At 35.8% G+C, this 5808-nt stretch overlaps 1 long non-coding RNA gene across 7 annotated transcripts; it reads right to left on the reverse strand.

The window, feature by feature from the left end:
- Positions 1-3749: 3749 nt before the first annotated feature.
- On the reverse strand, positions 3750-5118 carry LOC149678996 (uncharacterized). 7 transcript variants are annotated; one of them, XR_016366186.1, is made up of 5 exons: positions 5035-5118; positions 4353-4955; positions 4103-4292; positions 3933-4035; positions 3750-3858 (listed from the first exon to the last, which is right to left on the reverse strand). It is a non-coding gene; the product is annotated as an uncharacterized LOC149678996 (long non-coding RNA). The 7 variants fall into 7 exon arrangements; XR_016366187.1 differs by lacking the exon at positions 5035-5118 and having other exon boundaries at positions 4353-4673; positions 4784-5013; XR_016366191.1 differs by lacking the exon at positions 5035-5118 and having other exon boundaries at positions 4103-4256; positions 4444-5013.
- Between the last annotated feature and the right edge of the window lie 690 nt (positions 5119-5808).

The raw sequence follows: 5808 nt of genomic DNA on the forward strand, positions 1-5808 counted from the left end.
ATACTTTCTTTTTGTAGTATTTTGACGCTTCTCCTTCCCCATTTTAAAATGTAACTGCTGCTGCTACCGTCCTACTGTCAAAAGGGGTGTGGACTAGAATAGTGGGAATAGTTCTGCGACTCTGCCGACGGAAGAAATTCGTATAATAAATTTCAGACCTATGAAACAACAGACGTGGCTCGCTGTTCGGAGTAGACCCAGCAGCAGACGACTATTTTTGCCGGATATAGAGAAAGCGGCAAAGTCTGAAAGGCGGTATAAAAGCAGGGCCCGAAATATGGAAACTTTCTTAAGACATGTGCCTAGTGATGCCCCCTTAGACTGGAAAATCTATAGAACATTGTCCACTGGAGTGTGCAAAAATAGTGTCGCATATTCATGGTCAAGCTATCAAAATTTCAGAAAAAGTTATACTTCAAAATGTCCAGTGGGCCCCTAGTTTTTAGAAATATTATGGGACATTTTAAATTTTTATTGGACAATGTCCAGTGTCCTGTGCTTATTTCCGTCCCTGTATAAAAGTGGAATCGAAAACAATAAGATTACAAAAATATCTCTTACCGCTTTATAAATTATTAAATGAACATTATCTTACGAGATACGTAACTATTTTGAATTAGTCAAGGTCTAATTTTCTAATATGCAACAACGAAAAGGAGGGCCCCATTGACTGGGGCCCCACTGCCAGTGGCAGTTGGGGCCCTATGGCCAGTCCGCCCCTGGTTACGTAACCAAAGAATTACAGAGTGTCATCCTTCTTCAATTCTCCCCTTCTGGTTACACGTACACTGTTCAAAATGTTGACCAAAATTGTATTTAAATGGATCCAAACGGCTGACTCTGAGACAGGACAGTTTTTCGTCCATTTTTGGATAACGTAACTAGTGTCCAAAAAGGGACGATCGAATGATAAGCCAGATTTGGAGTCTCATCCAAAATTGGATCGAGTATCATCTATTAAGGGATCAACTATTATCCATAAATGGTCAGGATAATATCCATATTTTACGCGAGTGGACAAAAATTAGCTCGTATCGTCCCAATATTGGACTAATATCAAGCTCATATTGGACTAATATCTAACCTATATAAGACTAAAATCAAGCCCACACTGGACAAATTTCAAACCGATATTGGACTAATATCTAACCTATATAGGACTAAAATCAAGCCCACACTGGACAAATTTCAAACCGATATTGGACTAAAATCAAGCCCATATTAATAAAAAATGTCTTCGTGGACAAAGACTTGAAAAAGTAAATGATAAGAAAACAAAATGGAATGACCGAAGCAACAGATATTAAACTTTTTCTTTAAAGACATGATTATAAAACATCAATTATTTGAAAAAAAAAATACTTATCTTCGTTTTTTTCACCAAAATTACATTTGCATTGTTTTCGAAAGACAGATTATTCATTCTATATATCCTTTGTGGTATTAACAGTTTTCGAATGAAAAGGATTAGAATAAATATCCGAGTATGGATATAGGTTATTTTTAAAGGTTTCTCTTTTCGAACTATAAGGCAAAACGTGGTTTAAAACGACTAAATTCAACCGAAGGAAGAAATTTTATCTTTCATCATGATTGACATTTTAAACGTCGCTTTAGGGTGCTTTGGTTTTGCGCCTGCATTTATACGACCACGATTCAATTTGGGTCCCATTTTTTGGGTCGATGATTTAAAATGTTTTATAAATGAATCATTAAAATCTGGATAAAAGACATTATTAACAAAAAACCTTTGGTATATTATTGAGTGCGTGAGAACTGTTTTAAAAGTTGTGATTGAATTAGTTTGGTATGACTTCAACTCGCTATGAGGAACACATTGTAGAGCAAACGTATAACACGAAACACGTAAATGGACACCGACAAATGGTGGGCTGCGTATTTATTTCACTATTGGGCTTAGTTTCCAGTATTAAAACGCATTGTAGTTCAAATTAAAAGCTGCAATCCTTTTAAATATCACTAACGAGGAACTGTTTCTATCATGGTCTACACTGGAAATCTAGCTGTAAATATAAACGATGTCGCATGTTTCTGTTATATAGTAAATCTTTGACACGAACCATTTTGAAAAGAATGGAAAATTTAATGATACAATATTTTTGGGCAAATGTAATTTTGGTGAAAAAAACGAAGATAAGTATTTTTTTTTCAAATAATTGATGTTTTATAATCATGTCTTTAAAGAAAAAGTTTAATATCTGTTGCTTCGGTCATTCCATTTTGTTTTCTTATCATTTACTTTTTCAAGTCTTTGTCCACGAAGACATTTTTTAATAATATCTGTTCCTTCAGTCTTCATTTTAATTAAGATTGTTAAGAAACTGTGGCATTTTTAAAATCTGCACTAAGCACAAACATAAATATAGGGGAGCGTAAGCATAAGGGACCTAATATTGCTAGTTAGTTACTAATGCTTTCAGGTACCACTTAATCAGTTATTACCAATGAGATTAATTTATTACTGAAAACATCAAATTTTCATAATAAAATTATTTTGGCCTTTCCTTATCCCCTGGCTTTGAGCAATAAAATATTTAAAATAACTCTGAGGATTATCTAGAAACATTTCTACTGATATTTCAAATTCAGAAGAATCAGAGTCATCGTTTTAAGTCTTTCAGATGACTGGCTTGGACTTATGTTGCTGGTATTTGGTTTTCGTTGTAGCAGTGTAACCAGGGATAAGGGAATTGAGATGGATTGCAAATGAAGATGGGCGACCTACGGCACCGTATCTCTCCCAATGTACCTCGCGCACGCCCCTACCCTTCGGTAGGCGATTGCTAAGTGCTGCCGCGTAGCGCCATTTTATTTGTATGAGAGCTAGCTTCTAATTTTAAGATAGAGGGGGCGCCCTTTACAATTTCATCCAGTACGACCCTACCTAACCGCTGAGGATGCTGGGAGGACTACGGTGCCGTAGGTGGGGGTACACAGGCAACGCTATAGGTATGGGGGTTTCCAATACAAGGTGTAACCAAAGAGAATATAGGGGAGGAGTGGAAAGAGGGGAAAATCTTGTTGCTCTTTTCTACCGCGCATCTTCAATGCGCAGTACCGAGGCATTTCCGTTTGAGACATTTAACGGTAACGTTGGTGGCGCGACTGAGCCGGAAACTCCCTCGTACCACTAGTATAATTTAGGGGCAACAATGTAATTTAGCCTTGTGGAGCGGGGGATCTTCAACTCCTCCCCTATATTCTCTTTGGTGTAACTGAGACAAAGTTTCTTCCTGCAAGCATAGCCCACTCGATCCGCGCTCATGGACGCAAGCTGCTCGCGCTATATAATAATATTTGACCACGTCGTCTGCTAAACTTAGGAATTGAACAATTAAACTTTTTGAGTTAATGTCTGGACTCTGGTTACCTTTGCATTTTCTTTGTGGTCCCATGGTTTTATTTTTAAACTAGTCATTTGCCCTGTATCATTATTGTGTAAGAGACAGCCTGGCAGCCCCGTATTTGTTTACCCTGCCCATAGCCCACTCGATCACGCGTAACACTACGCAAGATGCAGAGCAGCGTCCGTGAGCATGGATCGAGTGGGCTATGCCCTGCCTGGCCAAGTCAGCTGACTTAGGTGAAATATTCATTACTTCTATGCGACTTATTTCTAGACATTCTTGAACGAATCATCTTGTGAAAATTTTATAAGCCAGGCTTCTGGCGCTGGGTTTTTTCCGAGCCAAATTTGCTTTTTAAATTTAAAAAAATTAATTTCAACCTTTTTTCCTCTCTTCAGAAATTTAATAATGATAGTGTGTTACATATTTATCCAAAATTTATATTAATTAATTAACACACTGTAATTTGTAATTTCGCGCTTGGAAGAGCCTGAATTAAAAATATTGATTTGGAGACAGGGATTAGTGATAGTGTGATTGAATTGAATCTATCATTTATTTTACCAGCAAAAAACATATCTTCGTAGCGGTAACCCTTGTCTAGAAACCAGGGAATGAACTCTTCTGCGTAGTTTGAATTAATCTACTTTACACATCAAAAATGTATCTAATTTAAACAAAAAGGTTTATTCTAAATAGCGGTTATAAATAGTACTTAAAAACGCAACTGTTACCTAATAAAAATGATTGCAAGAGCCGGGATAAAAAACATTGGTTGGTTTGTTGACAGGGTTTAGTGATCGTGTGTTTAATTATTCAATTATATTACCATTAATTTAAACCAATAAAATGATCTACATAGTGGTTATCGGTGGCACCAAATATAATCTGCGCAGTTATCGTTGGAAAAATGGCCATTGTTTACTGTTTTGAGGTTATGTTAGAATAAGCACTAAATAATTAAAATTTAAATTGTTAACCTACAAGAATTATTGGAAAAGCGTCATTTAAAAATATTGTATGATTTGGTGACAGGGTTTAGTGATAGTGTGATTGAATCTATCATTTATTTTACCAGTAAAAAAGGTATGTTCGTAGCGGTAACTGTTGGCTGGTGGCAACAGTCAAAAACCAGGGAACGAACCCTTGTGCGTCTTTTGCATTAATCTACTTTAAACAACAAAAATTGATTTAATTTAAACAAATTACCTAATTAGCGGCTATCGTGGGCCGATGGCACCAGGTGAAACACCTTAAAACGTACGCTACACGGCCAATTGGTCTCTAGTCTCTACATACAATCAGCTGGATTTAAATTTTGACCGAGGCTTAGTGAAATCAGTCAATTTAAAAATTATCGGCTAAATCCTAAATTTAAATTCTTTTGTATTAAATTATAATAAGGTTTAACTTACGAAATTAAAATAAAATGAGGACGAATTAACCCCTTCTTTTATGTGAAAAGTTAAAAAATTCGCCTTAAGCTCGGCATAGCCACACGCGTTGTCTAAACAAAAATCTTCGCTCAGTCGCTCTATTAGCGGTAAAACAGCGTAAGTCCAACAGTACGTTTCTCTATGATTTTAGCTAGGATTAAACCACGTAAGTCCAACAGAATAAAAGGTCGTAAGTTTAAGTATGTGCTTAAAAGTACAAAAAATAATACTTAATATTAATTGTTTTCAATAAAACTTCGAAAGGCACCAGAAAAATGTTCAACCTTTCATTTAAAACCATTTTCAGACCTATCGAATAAATAGTCTTCAAAAAATGCTCGAGTCAATTTGGCCATCACAGCAAACATTTGCCATGTTATTCCTATGGGAAAATTTCCCTTTTTTTGCCAAAATGTCTTAATTTTTTATGGAAATGAACACCACCCTTAGCAACTTTATTTTCTATGAAGAAAACTAATAGAGGGAACTCTTTGAAATTTTAACCACATATTAAGGGTCCGAATTTTAGTTCAGTGGAATTTTTTCAAAGCAGTAACCATGATAGGAAAAAAGTTACATCGAATCAAAAAACCACCCTTATACATTAAACGCAGTATGAGGTCTTATCTAAGAGAGCAACCGCTCTCTCAGAATTGGACTATTAATTAACTGATATTGGACTATTATCTAACTGATATTGGACTATTATCTAACTGATATTGGACTACTATCTAACTGATATTGGACTACTATCTAACTGATATTGGACTATTATCTAACTGATATTGGACTACTATCTAACTGATATTGGACTATTATCTAACTGATATTGGACAGGTATCAAACAATGTTGTTCTCAGATTAAGCCAATATAGCAGCTAGATCTTTAATTGACGTTCATCACGGAGAGATTCTGTTATCAAGGTCTCTGTCTATGTGACTGTCTTTACTTTGTAACACCCCAATAGACCGCGTAAGCACTTTCCCGATTGGAGCAAAAGTGG

This window comes from Phalangium opilio, unplaced genomic scaffold (assembly GCF_054372755.1).
Source record: "Phalangium opilio isolate 3A_F unplaced genomic scaffold, DU_Popi_V2 ptg000042l_1, whole genome shotgun sequence".
Classification (NCBI taxonomy): Eukaryota; Metazoa; Arthropoda; class Arachnida; order Opiliones; family Phalangiidae; genus Phalangium; species Phalangium opilio.